This window comes from Varroa jacobsoni, unplaced genomic scaffold (assembly GCF_002532875.2).
Source record: "Varroa jacobsoni isolate VJ856 unplaced genomic scaffold, vjacob_1.0 scaffold_986, whole genome shotgun sequence".
Classification (NCBI taxonomy): Eukaryota; Metazoa; Arthropoda; class Arachnida; order Mesostigmata; family Varroidae; genus Varroa; species Varroa jacobsoni.
This window is the reverse complement of record NW_019213888.1, coordinates 31,337-47,856: the sequence shown is the minus strand read 5'-3', so window position 1 is coordinate 47,856 and position 16,520 is coordinate 31,337. Positions and strand designations below refer to the sequence as shown.

General features: G+C 38.2%; 1 protein-coding gene across 2 annotated transcripts in view; it reads left to right on the top strand.

Moving 5' to 3' along the window:
• The first annotated feature begins 2,504 nt into the window (after nt 1-2,504).
• The window catches only part of LOC111265567 (uncharacterized), a 33,572-nt gene continuing 19,556 nt past the window's right edge, over nt 2,505-16,520 (top strand). Inside the window, exon 1 of one of the 2 annotated variants that reach the window (XM_022842353.2) lies at nt 2,505-3,697. The gene's annotated coding sequence lies outside the window, so the exon portion shown is untranslated. Of the gene's footprint in view, nt 3,698-15,346; nt 16,060-16,520 lie in introns of those variants that run through there. The other variant, XM_022842354.2, reaches the window with a different exon arrangement.

Sequence of the window (16,520 nt, the reverse complement as noted above, 5' to 3'; positions counted from 1 at the left end):
TTAAAAATCTAAGTGTATTTTATGCAAGGCCATACAAAGCATGTAAACTTTGACCTGTGAAATAAAAGTATCCGGCGTTTGACGGGAAATACCCTTAAATGTACCAAGAATCTTAGATGGAAGGAAGGTATTTGAGGTTTTAGTAGATTGCTTTATGGCTTTTCTCTGATAAAGTATATTAGTAGAACTAAAACGTGAATATACGATGACGACACAATTCAATAGCTACATTAATGGCATCGGTTATGGCGTTTATAATAATCCAATCAATTAATATATTTGTCATTGCGATATTGGAGCACTTCATGGTAGATAAATTAGAATAATTAGGTTACAAAATATTTTTTTCCCGATGAAGTCCCAAAGCGCGCAATGGCAGTAATTATTATTATTATAATCGATATCAACTAGCCATTAACCCTTGAGCAATGAAAAGGTCTTAACCTATCGAAATGTGAGATCGCCTATAATATTTTCAACAAACAAAGCAAAATGAAGTGATTAATTAATTTACGGGAATATTTTTACCCGGCATAATTAGCAGAAATCGCTACGGGTTGGACTTTTTGGTAACGGCTCATTACGTGAAATGATCAATCTAACATAATTTTGATAGAAAAGGAAGAGGAAGCTACTATACTGTATGTGGAGTTACACCTTTTCTCCACGCAATAGGCATATTTCTTTTTTAACACGCTACAAGAGTGCAAAAAGCAACACATGTTCTCCGCGCTGCAACTGTGTTTCTTTTCCCATCTGAGACACTAGATCTAGGTCACAAGACGATAGGGCGTTTCGTATTATTTTCGATAAGAGATCTCGGTGCTAAATAAGCCTTTGGTTTGCGCCTTGTTCAAAAGTGAGGCCAGTGTCTAACGAGTGCTCGTGCTGCCAATCTTCCTATGCCGATTTTTTTTGCATCCTTCTTCTTCCATAGTCCGAACATAAAGTTTAACGTAGAAACCAGTTTCATATACAAAGACGAACTTTTGTAATAATAATATGCGTGTCATCTTAAGCTTGCTCAGGGCAGCAGCTCGAGGAGTAAAACAGTGGAACTTAATTGTCTATCATGCTGGCCACTTTGCGGCTTTATCGGCCTGTGAATTTAATCTGAAAGCTATACTGCTAAAAAGGCCGTTTCATTTGGCATTGCAGGAGTCATTTATTGCGTTCTTATCTAACATTGTCGAAACAGTATTTGCAAATGACCAGTTTTTTACAGATGAAAGTCTATGGTTAAGCACAGCTTTATTCCTATGTTCGCAGCAAGCTCACGGCTGAAGTTGCAGAAATAACCGATATACTTTAACTGTTAGCCTGTAAGCAGTAACGCGTCAAAGCCAACAAGACATCCATTTTGTTTAAACTTCATCACTTTATGATATTAGCCCATTTCCCATGAATCAAGTTATTTTAACATCATACATATTTTTATGTTTTATTTGTTGCAGACGACGTTTTGATAACCCTAGTTCCCCTTAGCCTCATACTAAGACTTTATTTCTTAATACACAACGATATGTGAGCATTTCGAAAGCTCTGGTACTGTAGGCATGCATCTTTTGTCTTCGAGTAGTAACTTTTTACAGTTATCGTACCGTGTGTCCCTATGAATAATAGTAATATCGATCTTTTTGATTGTTTTGTTGGAGGAATATCTTGGAAAATTATCAAAACTTGTCACGATGGCCGATCCTTTAGCTAAAGCAAGAAATGTGCTGATTGTAGCTATTACGATAGAAAGATCAATTATGCTCTTCAAAAAACAGCCCTTGCTTGAAAGTAGCCTGAAATCTAGATCCGGAAGGAAGCCCCTTCGGCAGCCATTTAGGTGTTCTTAAATAAATAAACAGAATGTTGCTAATTTAAGAAGTCCTAACAGCAAAGGGCTTTCCTGATCGCTACCGAGCAAAATCTACTTGTCTTACTTAATCACGTTTGAAGACTCCTGGCTTCATACAGAATTTGTCTACCTGTTATGTAGAATGCCGCTACACAATGAATAACTTCGACAAAAATTCAGCTATCGTAGGTAAAAGCGTACCGAAAAGTTTAAAGACATGTACAACAAGAAAGTAAGCTGGATAGACGCAGTTTTTCTCAAAACAAGGACATCAAGCAATTGTGCCTGAAAATGTAATAAACTAGTCAAGCATCGTGGCATTAGACGATATGCGGACCATTTGTTCCATTACGTTCTGCCAGGCGCATAATTACTACGATCTACGCAATTGTTGTTGCTGACACAATATAAAGGCCACTTATCAGATGTCATGCGACATGCCTATAATAGCTTCTTTTATCGAATTAGTCCGTCCTTAATTGAAATTTGTATGCTACTTGTGGTGCTGTTTTATTATAGCGTATTTTCTAGCTGTTTTTTTTTTAAAAAGCCGTTTAAAAAAAGCGTTTCTTAAAATAATTTTTTTTACACAATAATTTAAAAAATACAAAAACATTAAAAAATGACATCAAAAATATATTTTTTTTAATAAAGGGCAAGCTTCTCAGTGTGAATAAAGAAGTTACAACGAAAAACAATTTTAAAATATATGTCATCAAGAGAAACCAGAAAATTGGTTTTTAATTATTAAAAGCATTGTTTCAAATAAAATAAACGTACACATTGAACGCATCATATATGAAACATATTGGCTTTTTGAAAAATACAACCCACTCTTCTTTTCTACAAAGGACACTATTTTTATATCGATTCAACATTTTTTTTACGAACTTACAGAAATACGAAACTTCGCAGTAGGTAGCAGTGCATGCGGCATGGCGCGGATTAATTTTTATTCTCTTTCGTGTAAAGAATGTTATGATATTCACAGTGACCGTACGTATCTGTGCAATGATCTAATAAAAAAAAACCTAAATAATTCACCACAGTTGAATGAAATACTTCTTCTACTGTAGACCAACTCTTTTTTTTTAACTGTGAACCTATTATTTATAACTATACTTTTATCTGAGCCTACTGTAACTTGATTTTTGTCCGTCTTTCGTTAGTCGTCGAAATATAGCCTTTACTCAGTAAGTATAATGAGTACTGGGAAAACAGGAGAAAGGGTTAGGTGAAAAAAGGAGGCAACTCACTCCTGATCGACAGCGCTCTGTGCTTATGCAATGTGACAGGCAAAGATCATCGTGTCTGTGGGCCACGAGCAGCGCAGCAGCACCCAAACATTGATGCTCACCGCCGCCGCTTCAACTCGATGATGTCGCTGCTCCCTTCCCGCGGCAGCGGCAGCAACCAACACGCCAACACCAAGCGGTGGCGGCGGCGACCAACCCAGAATCAGAATCAACATCAGCAGCAGGGGAAGACATTGAACGACGAGTTGAACGAGCGAGCAGCAGTAGCGTTGAAGCGAAAAGCCAGCGAACAGTCAGGGTTATTACTTTCATCTACGACTTGTACCTTCGCTGTGTCGAGTTTTGTGCAGTTATTGTGCGTGCTGGTGTCGTGTCGATCTCGCGATTTCCGTCGGAGTAAGTGGAGTTGCTTGTTCGGCAGCATTCGCTTGTGTTCGCTGTGATATCAGTGATTCCTGCCGTTTATCCCGCTCATCGGTTGGAGATAAAAACTAGGCAACACCTTGCTTAGTTGGGGTGGCAGAGGTGGTGCTGCTGTCGAATCTGTCTCTGATCAATCTTCTCACTCATCTGTGAACGTGGCGCGCTCAAGTAGGTTAGTGTTGTTAGCATTGGTGTACTTAAAAGTAGTTCATGTTGAAGTTATTGTACTGAACGTATGTCGTCACTGCCGTAGCAAAAGCAGTTCTTCAATTCCTCGGTATCGTTAAGAGCAAACGCAACAAAACTCGCTGTTTGTAACATATACAGGCAGGGCCAAACAACATGATCGTTATTGGTGCAACAATAATACACCAGAGTGGCACGTCAAGGAGATTTCCCCGTGCGTGTCTATATTTCTTTGTGTGTATGTGTGTCATATGGGAGTGTAAAGGCATCTCTGCGTGCATATATAGATGCAAGATGCGTGAACGTATATCTATGACTGTATATGTATAGCTTTATGCTATTGTGTGTGTAAGCGAGTGTGTAGCGGTGATTGTCTGCTTGCCTGCGGCTTTCTGTTTGAATCTGCGGTGGATGAGCGGACGGTGTGTGCTCGTAACCGTGGTTGAGTGCTTGTTTGTTACTCTTATATTACGTATGTGTGGATGTGTGTGAGCGTGTGTTGAGCTGTGTATATGCCCTCGTTGGTGTGAGCGTGTGTCTGTATGAGTGTATACGTGTGTCTTGTGTCTGGTGTGTGAGTGTGTATCTGGTGCGTTGGGTGCAAAAGCCAGCAGACGCCTCAGTGCGTGGATGCTTACCTGCCTCGTATAGTGGTGGCCCGAAGCTCCGAGGGGCCGTCGCCGGACATAATCACAATTTTAATGATATCTAACACTTGAATACAGCTGGTGAGATTTTTCGGTAGCTGCTTGAAATGCACTAATACAGTATGATTGGTACGTGAGGGTGGGGTGGCCACAGAAGCGGGCAACACCCCTACAGAAAGCGAAATGCCGAGTAAGGCAGAATCATTATGAATGGAGCAGTTGCCGCTTGTATTTGCCGCGGTTGGCGCCGTCATCACCACCGTTGCTTCCTCCGGTCTGCTGTGCTTTTTGTGTGGCGCCACCGGAGTGCGGATGATGGCTCGTCGTTTGGTTGTGTTGACCTGATGATCCAACAACGGCCAGCCGATGGCTACAGCTTCTGGCAAGAGGCGCTACCGACGCTGCTGCACTACTATAGCAGCGGCTGCTGAAGAGCATGCCAAGTTGTACATAGGATACCGGCCGAACCCAATAACCGTAAAAGCCGTAAAATATATGCTTTCATACACGATATGTCGTACATAATATGCAGAACAGTATAACAGATAACACTCATACACGGAATCGTGTTTTCCTATTCTATTATTTATATGACAAAGGTTCTTCGACTTTAGAACACTTAATTGAAGTAAATCAAGCTTTTTTTTCTTCTTCTAACATGTCGATGTCTAGTTGTATTGTCTCGTACACTTGTGAAGTAAGTCTGTATATATTTTGTTTATGATGCATTTTAGAGGTCCAATTTCTTTACAGTAAAAAAAATGGTTCGTAATGTTCGGAAGGTCGTGCAAACTAGATCCGGATCCTAATCAAAGTATACGCACCTAGTATTATACCGTAACACCGCTTGCAGTAGAAGCAGAACTGAAATTTGGCACCGTTTAGATTGTATAATTAAATGAGTTTCATGTACTCTTGTTCCTAAATTCCAAAATAAGAATGCCACTTTCCAAGCCATACGTAGCTACACTATGAAGTGTGGCTTGGAAATGCAGCTTTTTATGTGTTACTGGTGTAACAGATTTGACAGATTGTGCCAACGCGCAGTGAAAACTGGAACTTAAACGCATGCACCTACTAACGAGACGTGAAGCTGCATTTTATTTCATATAGTTAACCTATTCGAATGTGGTTCCTAGGGAAATACGAAGTTATCAAAAATGTACGTCAGTGGTATAACTATAATTTTTAAGTGAATAACTAGCAATTTTTGTTTTGCAGTCAGACGGCGAGTCATGTTTGCATTTTGGGCTAAAATATACTCATATATTAGTTGCAGTTCAGTGGCGCGCTGAATTAATGTCAATTTTCAGAAAGCTATAAGAACAGTGTTCACTTCTCCAGTACACCAGTACACTTCTCTTTCCCATCTGGCTTTCTCTAGGATGAGGCTGCTTCTATACGGCATATATTTTATTGAATAGAATATGTTCATCGTTTCAACCGCAGTACTACACAGCTTTTTGTTTACTTAAAGCGAGACCACATTTTCTAGGTTCAATTTTTGCTTTGTTGTAACCTTCAAGTTCGATCTCATAAAAAACCACCTGTTGGTTATAGACAAAGTAAGTGAGCAGAATTCCATTAAGATCGAACAAACCTATTTAGAAGTAGCAGTAACATATGTTTTTTTTTTGGTACGCACCTCACGACGTCGCATGAAATACAAATATTCTGTAGTTCTAGTAGGCACACGAGACCGATGGAAAACGCTGCGAGCATGTTATAGTATAAAAGGAGCAGCTTGTGGTACCGTACGGTTACCACAGGGGTAATAGTTGTGTTGGCAGTACAAGTAATACGACACACAGGCAGGAAGCACTGATATGCCAGGATTACATTTTTGACAATTTTTAATAGATTTTTAGACCGCATTCGACTATACTGGTAAATTATTTCACACATTTCTTATGGTTGGGGTAAAATAGAAAAACATTCAGTGAATATATTAAGCCGATTTTTCGTTTTGTAGGAATTTAGATTTCTCTTAAAGAGCTTTCTGAATACCGCCCTTGATATTATTTTTATGAGCCACTTTCTTGAGATGAGATACATGGGCCTCTGACTTTAACCTCCAACAATCCACTTTATTTGAACGACAATTATAACCCTATAAAGTGTAAGGTAAATGTGCTTTTTAAAGCAATAGATTAAAAAGATAGCAGATGGATAAAACAGCCTAGTGCATTACTTCAGAAAAGTCCACGCCAAATGAAAAAATTATTTTTATTTTCACCTTTGTTGTTTTTAATACTAACGTTTGAGTTTTTTTTTTTTCAAATAATATATCGCACAACTACGTTTCGGTGGAATTTGCCGCTAGTGTGCTGGAAAGGAGGATCGTTTAGGCTGAATAGGATGTAGATATGTAGGATGTAGATATGCCCCCTACCTTTCTTACCACCTGAAGAGCTGGCTTATTTACGCATTTAGTGGTAGGGCGGTGCCTTAGCTAGCCAAAAGTCTGTATCCGGACGCCAAAACCGGAGGCGCTTGTTTAAGTCCACCATATGTCAACAAAGCAAGATTATTTATTCTAGAGCTAGTTTAGGATGTCAAAGAAAGAACTCAAGTATACGCTAAACAATTCTCACGTTTTGGCTTTTATCTTCACAGGATCCTCGAGGTATCCTTGGAAGGCTAAGACTGAGCTTTTCAGCGCGTGTTGTTGGCGCACGGATTGCAATTTCAGAGCATAATAAAATTGGCAATTTGAATTTTTTACTTACTTACACAAGACTAGATAGTGTATTTAGTTGCCACTAAGAAGTCTAAATGCTCTATACGTACATATGATTTGGACAATAAGAGCAAAATTGAAAAATAAGCTTACACAAGTGAGTGAATATTTAAGGATAACAGTTTTGTTCGTCGACCATGAATAACCTTGTCGACCTTTCTATCGTGTGGTGCACGTTTATGGCACGCAGACGACCGTACAAGACATAGACTGAATGGACCAATTGTTGCTGAGCTAATAAAGAATCAAAGAAGTTGAAGATCATAGGTCAAAAAATATTTGGTTTATTTTGAAATTTCAGTGTGCATCAAATTAAAACGAATTGTTGAAAGGCTTAGAACCTCACATCTAATTGTGCCCCAATAACTTCTCAGCAAGAATTCTATAAAAATATATAAGCCGAGAAGGATCGTTGATGTTTTGTATGCCGTACGTACGTTTAAAATACTAGAACAATTTGACATATGGAAAATATGTGTTTGTGTTCTTGAAGAGTGCATTGCATTAAAGTTACAATATTTAATATAGTAAAATATATCAAGTAATCTAACGAGTGATGTTAGTGAAACCATGGGCATAAATAAATGCTTGAAAGAATCAATTTTCGAGTGTAAAAATAGAATCAGTAAGTATGCCAAGTGGAAACAACCCTGCGGTTTTGGCACAAATTAATAATCACGATACAAAAGAAAATTTTTTATATTGTTGGTGATTTGTAAGATCTCTATTGCAAGAAACGTCAATAAACGTTTTCAATGTAAAATTTGTTATTTAAAATAATTTCTATTTATATGCAAAAATAGCGCTGCATATGGTGTAGTACTCTTTGATTATAATAATATACACTTTAGCTATAGCGAATAATGGTCCGGGACGAATAAAGTAGTACGGAAAGGGCTATTATCGGAACTTCAGCCATTCTCTAGTTATTAAAAATATCTTCTGTAATAATTCCAGTTATAAGGTTTTGCACAAAATCGTACAATATATATATATATATACTAAAACTAGTCTTTATGTCCTTCGTATATCAAATTTAATGGCTTGAACTTTTATAGAAATTCATTAGCAAGTTTTCAATAACGTTTAAAGGACTATTAACATATCTACATTCGAGTATGAACAGTTAAATACGGACAAAGTGAATAACATTTTACGCACAAACATAATCAAGTTTATTCGTATCCTATCAGTAAAATAATTATGAAAAAATAATAGAAAGGTTTAAAGTCCTATCGTAAGAGGTCCAATTCATCCTAGTAATAAATACGTAGGTTAAATAAATGAAACAATTTCTTGTTTATTATACGCATTGGATATATATTGTAATGACATATTTGCCATATATGATGGTTAATGGGTCAAACCCATTCACCACTGTACGTGACCCAGGACTATTGAATTTCTTACTCCTACTTCGGTTTAGAAAAGCTTAGTGGTGGGATAATGGAAAAGAGCAGCTTCCTAGTGGGAACGTTTAGACTTATTCTTGAGTTAAGGAAAGGTCAAAAAATAGTGATCTAACCTAAACCAGGAGATTTAAAAATGTGATATTATAAACTTTAGAGAGAAAGCGTGAGAATAGCTTTTCAAGAATTTAAGACGAATAAGAGGTTAGGAACTCGCTTCCTTCGCATAGAGCGAAATTAGATTAATTTTTCAAGGTCTCAAGGGCCGAAAGACTTAGGGAAAATCTAATATTGTTACCCAACGAGTCGAAAACTTACAGGCAAATCAGTTTCTCACACTTTTTTTGTGTAGCGTCATTGTACTCGTGATAAGTCAAAAAAGCCGAATGAGCATTCATCCTGAATATAAATAAATTTAGAATTATCATTCGACAGTTACTCGTATGCTAGTTATTATTCAAGCTAAGGCGGAGTATTTAGAAGTTACTCTCTTAACTAGTAAAATTATGTTATTCAAGTGTCAACTTTATTAATATAACTTTGAAATGTGCGAAACCCAGCGACCTTATAAAGTTAGTGATATGTTTTAACATGTTGATTCGTTATCTTCCACTAAAAAAGTAGACCTCCACTTATTAGATAATCTTACTAGAATAAGTAATTATTTTATGTTTATCGAAAAATGCCGTTTTTTTACAGATATTTTCCGCATCTTGCTTTTTTGACGTTTGGCCAAATGAACGAGCTGAAATGCGTCAAGTCAAACTTGATTGGCCTTACATCAATGAGTTTTTTGCATATCTACATAATTGCTTTTTTGTCTTGACCATATTAGAACTAGTTTTCTTGGTATAATTTTATCGTCAGTTTTGATTAGTATTCATTAGCTGAAATATGTTAACACAAAAATCAACGCACTATCGCCGCAACTGGTTGAACTTTATAAAACATGATGAAAAAAGATTCAGTTTACCGTAAAAGTTAATAGCATCAATAAATAAGCAGCACTTCAGAAGAATCCTCTCATGCCACTCAGGTCGGTCTTTTTAATAAGCCGTATTGCATCAAGGAAATGAGGTAGAAAATGAAATCTTAAAAACGTATAGCAGTTGACACTGTTGTAGTTATCCAACTGGGTAAGCAACGTACTATTTGAGCCGGTCTGGAACGCCAGGTGCGCAGGAGGACTTCTTTGTAGAAACTCATGGCGTGTTATAGCAAAGACAACAGCAAACAAAGAGAGTGTGCCAACCCAGTCGTTGCGGTTTAGCTGATTACCTTGAAAGATAGTCGACCTCTTTCATGGCACCAGAGTGACAAGGCTAGCGTCAGAAATTGATGTATATACACTAATAAAGAAAAGTCGGTAGTCAAATATGGAAGCAGTATCTTTTTAAAGACTATCCACTAGTAGAATTAGAATTGGTCTCCACTGAAAGATCGACCGTATGGGTGGAGCCGTATAGACGGAGTAAATACAGAGAATCATTACTGTAAACTATATATTTTTTACTTAAATTACGTTTTCCTTTCTTGTTGGTTGTTTAAACTATGTATTGAGGGCTACGAGATTCAGAGAAGGTTAGACAGTGGTTTTTGAATTTCGAAAAATGAATCGTTATTGCCCGCCTTTCGCACCAATGGAGCTATTCTGATATTAGGACTATTTATACGATATACTCAACCAGTCCACAGAGGAGGTCCTGCTTGAAGGGAGCACTCCACTACTTTTTCAGCATAACATTTCAAATTCACTCTAGTAGTTAGTGACAACAGTATTCAGAAGATCACTTTTTAGTCAAAGATGTTCTGTCAGAAACTTTTGCTGGTGCAAAATAACGAAAGGTGTATTTTTTTTAAAGTATGCAGGCTCATTCTTTACGTACAGAATATATTGCAAGTTGACTACAATATACCACGAAATGCCATGGGTTATTTTCGTTGCTTGTAATTACTCTGGTATTTTAACCGGTAACCGGTATTTTAAAGCGGACCTATTTGCAGAAGTTATGATAAACAATTAAAGCCTAACAAGCGTTTGTAGTCGTTCTACGCATACTAGCGAAAGGCGCTACATACACTAAGAGAAATCTGGACATTCAGAAAGCAAAGATACTTAGTCATTTGTTTAATTGAGTCGTCGTAAAACAGCCTAGTGGTGAACCGTGCGATTTTATTGCAATGTGCGATGTGTATATATACTCTTTCATTTAACGAGATATGCGCGAAATGCTTCTCATCATAGTTCATTTACCAAATACGCGTACTGAAAAGATTCTAGTGAGGTTTATGGCTTCCTTTTGTTGATACGCTTCCGACCAAAATCCAATATGAAACACGTTGTCCAATATGGTACGTTAAAATGTTTGTTATATCTGGGACCTATTTGTCTTATATCCTTGGCATTACAGGAATGCCAGCTCGCTCTCGAAGTAAACATAAACCCAGTACGGCTGATACTGGGTTCGTGATCGTTAGATGAGTGAAAATCATCTATTGTTCAATGTCTTCGCACCGGACAAACCTTCGCCAAGATTGTAAACTTCCTTAACTGCTCGAAGTCGACCGTTTACGTTGTTGCCACTATCTATGCTGAAAAATCCGAGGAAGATTATATAAAACAAAGCAAATAATCCACAATAAAGATTAATCCCGCAATAAAGGATTCAAAAACTTACCAATATGGGAAACCATTTCTGATAAACCACAAATTTCGATAAGGTAATTAGCGACTACTTTCGAGAGAAGACTATCTATAGTCAATTTAGTTCAGCAGAAAATACCTAAGGATCAGCCTTTTCTACGTCTCTCGGGCTTTTTGGATGCCTGCATTATTGCTACTTGTGGCCTACTGTCAGCTTAAAATTTAAATACATCCAGCACAAACATAATTGCAAGATTTGTTTTCAGTTAAATACAACTTATTCAATTGTATACTTCCTGCTTGTATATGTACTATACATACAACTCTATATAATTACTTGAGTGTTGTGCTTATAACATAGTGCTTTGATGCTTGCAAGTGATGTTCTAATGTGAAAAAGGATGAATTCGGACTTCGATAGAGTTTCTTGGGAATTTAATAGAAAATGCAGTACCTGTGTACAGGAAAGGACTAAATGATAATGAGGATGTATATATATACATATATATGCACACATCTTCATTATATGCAGCGGCTACTATAAACCTTGAACTAAGTGGTTTCGGGATACGTTTTCCACATTTTGAGACTCGAAAGCATGTCGAGCAAAAGCACAATGGGGATTATATATGTATGTACATTCAACCATCATCTTTCGAACCATGCATTACTGTTTTTTTATAGGCTATATTTAGCATTTCCTTTGGGGTGACACTGGCAGTTTACCTCCATACTCTTGTTAAATCCTTTCAGGCTCCCAATTCTACGGCATGAAATTGAACTAGAATCATTATAATGAGTCCTATATTAATTAGTTGATGACCGAAGGGCAAGTTTCTTATGCTGTTCTTGAGGCGGGTGTACGTTCAACGTGCCTGCGCTTAATCAAACTTTTTAAAGTTGCATTTACATGAAAAAAATGTATGTTGAGTTCGGTACATAGTCGACCGCTCGACCGTTTTAATATTGACCTATATCGGCTTTTTGCGTTCTTAAACTTTAACGTGAATATGATGCTTGGGTTTGCTTATATAAATGCTTTGTTCAAGAGGCCGTCACAGTCACTCTTCATCTCCTGCTCTGATGCACAGTTTCACGCAACACCCTATTCCAATACACCACCTCGATTCTGATTTGCTCAATAAAAAATAAACTGCTGTGCCTTCTTGGCACATTTATAGGTCCACAAGGACATGCTCTTTTCCCTTTCTAATCTCTTCTTAATTTTCGCAACAATAATCTATCATTATTATTTACCATTTCTGTTGTAAAAGCAGTTATGTATAAATGCGATCCAAGTAAATAACCTCTTGAACGCCTTCATGTATGTTAAATACATTACTTGATTATGTTAGGCCCAAATAGATTCCTACATATGCAAGCAATGCTGACAGATTAAGTTTAGAATTGTTTTAAAGTCATTCCGTAGGCTGTAGACACATCATAGCAAAAGTGATTCGTGCAAATAACCGGTTACATTCAAGTGCCAAGGGAAGTCATTGTGCCTCTGGGTTGCATTTTTTATTTTTAAGCTTTGCTTGTCTTATTTCAGGCAAATAAAAGGTCTTGTCCTTTTCTGCTGTGTGCAGAAAATTCGTTGAATATAAGGTTAGACAATTCACCAGGGGCAAAAAAAACTCGCCGAGTCCGCGACCTAATGACAACTTCTCACTAGAGTTTAAATTGGGCTTAACTCGCGGCCCGTTTCATAATTGGGAATTAACGCCGCACGAGTTTGTCGGGGAGTTCTCAAAGTCGCACTAGCGATTCAGTAGCCATTATAGTTCTCAGTATATTTTTGAAACATATAACAGTAACGAAGGTAATACTTGTAGTTAAAATAAGGTGAGCATAAATTTGGAATATATGAAATTTTAAGGCAGTACTATCTGAAACTAAATAAAGTAAAAATATAAATGAGTATTACAGAAATATATATAAGAAAAAATAAACAGCAACCAGGATAAGTAAAAGCAGAAGCTTCGCCAGATATCAAATAACTGAATCTCCGTGTAGTACATCACACCAAACCAAAACCATCGGAGTAGCGCTGAATTGCGTTTAATGGTTTAGTTTGTTTGTAACCAACGTTCAAAAATCGCGCAGATTTACGAACATGTTCGAGACAAAATTGTGGGTTTGTAATTCAGAAGGTCACTTTTTATCTTGCCAGTATCGTTTTTAAAATGTGTTCGCAGAGGCTAAGAACTTTGCATACCAAAGAGTTTTTAACTCTTCGGTATGCAAGGTCTTCTCCCTTTCTGATATGGTAGAATTTGAAATTAAGATACAACTCGCTATTTGCTGGTTTGAAGTAAACACCTTGTCCAATAGTTATTGTAAATGAATTTGTTGTAGATAGATTTATCATTCTACTCTGTTATGATTTCGACGACTACATGTGATATCGGTGAGTTCATAGTTACACTTTCTGTCATTGATGAACTAAATTCAGTATACATTAGACTATTTAAATTATTTCCTTCTAAACCAGCCAAGTCAGAGGTTATGATTTTTTTCGCATAGTATGGTATTTTTTAGCCCCGCTCTCCTTTTTTTAACATGATGGTAGGCGGGTCATAACTGTAGGCTTTGCGTCTATGGCACATTGATAAGGAGTGTAGCGTGGCACTTGAATGTCCTGTTGTTTTGTTTTTACTAAAACTTTCTATATCTTTATAATTTTTAATTAATGTTTGTTTACTTAAAACATTTAAATTTGAATTGAAATGTGAATTTAAAACTTTTTTTTAATTTAAATTTTTTATTTTTTTATATTTTAGTGTAATTTTAAATACTTCAGAACCAGCCGGAGTTGTATGCTGTGTCTCATAATAAACTGGCTCACCACATTACGCGACCACTCATTATTGAGACTTGCAGAGTAATATTTGTTCACCTGATTGCTTATCTTGTGGGAAAGCTCACTTATGATTTTCAATATCTATTTCGTCATGATTTGCAACAATAATCTGTAATATAAGGCATCGATATGCTCCATTGTGCTTGACCCTCAAAGAGTCCTGAGGGCAAACATGACACTGAATCATGCCGCACAAGTGGTATAGTATACAGCGTCTAATTTGGAACGGACGTTGGCGGGCTGCGTTTCGTAACGGGCATCCGCTCATCGGTCTCTCCTTGTACTATAAAAAGTCTGCTTTCATAAGAAGAAGAAACAACACAATAAACTAGTTATGGTAAAAAAAACAATGCGTTGTTTCTGTAGTTTTGAAAAAAGAGAGCTAATAACCCGCTTTTATGCGGGTTCTGAAGAATTTGAGGAACATTTTCATGAGGCACACCGAAAGATTATCAACAGGTTTTAGATCTAACGAGCACAAAAACTCATCAAAATACCTCAAAAGTCAAATTTTCATACAAAATTAACGGCCTTTTTCGAAGGGGTACCAGTTTTCAATTGGCACGTCCAGATAAGCTTCAAAAATTAATCTTTTTGCACTTTTTGGATTCTCTGGCCGTTTTGAGTTCTTATATTTTGGGGACTTTATGCTGATAACAGGCAGAAATTTTTCGAGTGAAGCATATTCAAGCTACACTGTATTAAGGTTACATTTGCAAATATTGTTTGACGAACGTTTACAATGAAAAAATTATTTGCGGATAACAGAAGAAATACTAAAAACGAGTGATGAGTGGTTTAGGTACTGGAGTGAAGCCGTAATTGCCCTGGTAATTATATTGAATAATAATTATAATAACACTACACTTCTAGCACATGTAAAAAAAACTTCATTAAAAGTTCTTATTTACATATGGTTCTAAAAACAAAATATAAATTCCTAATTTTGCGGGCGTACCCTATATAGATAATTTTTGCAGTGTGTTTAACTTGACAAGCCATTAGTGAATTATTGACATAAGCTTCATTTGTGCCTATTCGAAGATTGAGCCCTTTTACCGCTATTAAGCATACGATTGCAACTTTAGTTACAAGATAGACATCGACCTAACCTTGCCTTCCGCGGGCGCAACTTGCGCTTTGTGCCGTATGTTCTGTTGTGTTAGAGATCTGAGGGCGTCGACGCCACCCTAACACCTCTTACCTCTCCGCCGTCCCTAGCGTGGCTTGCCGCTCCGGCACTCATCTGGGGAGTATTCGCTCAAGCGTGAGCTCGAGAAAGCCCTTGGCACTGTTGGCAGTCGGCTTTGTCTCGGGTGGGTCCTTGCGGGTACGAAGCCAGAACGCTCGCTTCCGCAAGCTTTGAGCGAAGCTCACTTGAGGGCGCTATTGGCAAAGTTAAAAGGGGAGAGGGGAGAGGGGGATCGATGGTTGTTCTTGGTTGTCCTGAATGGGGAGCAGGAGCTGACTGCTGCTTGCCGGGAGCAAGAGATCCTGCAAAGCGAGTCGCACTCTCTGTCTCGCCGCACTCCGCACTGCACACCTACTCTGGCACATTCGGTGGCTGATAGCATTGAGCAAGCGCCACCGACCAACCGCCCTCTCCGGATTTGCGAACGACAGCAGCGGTCTAAGAGCCGACAGCGCGCGAGCAGGGAGCAGCCTAGAGCGGCAGCCGAGCGGACGGACAGGCGCTGAGTGGCGAATGCGAGCGAGCAGAGCACCATAATATTTTGAAGCGGGACCACGGAGAGGAGGGACAGTGGCGTGCTGACCAACTCGACTCTCCAAAGCCGGACGGTCCAATCCTGTGCGTGCAGCACGTGACTACGATGTGTCCCGATCGGTTGAGGATGTGAACAGTGTACGTTTTTCCATTCAGCTACTAAAACGTGTACCACAGTAAGAATTCGACCAAGACTTTGATTCTTTCATCGCGACCTGTGATACAGTGGACAGTGGCCGATGAATACGTTTAGTGAATAGTTTAGTAATTGAAGAATTGGCGACGACTATTGCTTCTGGGCAAGCTTCGTGCCGTGCATGTGAGTTTATTTGTAGGGCCTAGTGGGTGATATTTAAATTCGTCATTACAACCTCACTAAGCCAATTCTGTGTAGTTAGGAATTGAGAAACAATTCGGAAAGTGACTTCTAAGTGCTAGACGATATGCATAAGATGTGTGAGGGTCTTATCGGTGAGGTGTTAAGGTCACTGATAAGTGGCCAAGACGCGTGGACTGATGAGCCGAGTTGTTTGGTCTCAATATGATATACTTTCAGTTTCACATAGACCTATAAGGAAGCAGCTCGACACTAGCCGTTCTCAACCGGCTCAGTTATCAATTTGGTAATTGGTGCCAAATGAAAAAGGAGATATATATATATATGCCAAAGGCTACGCCGATACCACAATATCGTTGGCAGCTAAGGCTGCCCTGCCTGACGGAGTACGCCAGGTCGGGGAATCAGGATGCCAGGTCCCGAAATTTAGCCTGACGAATCAG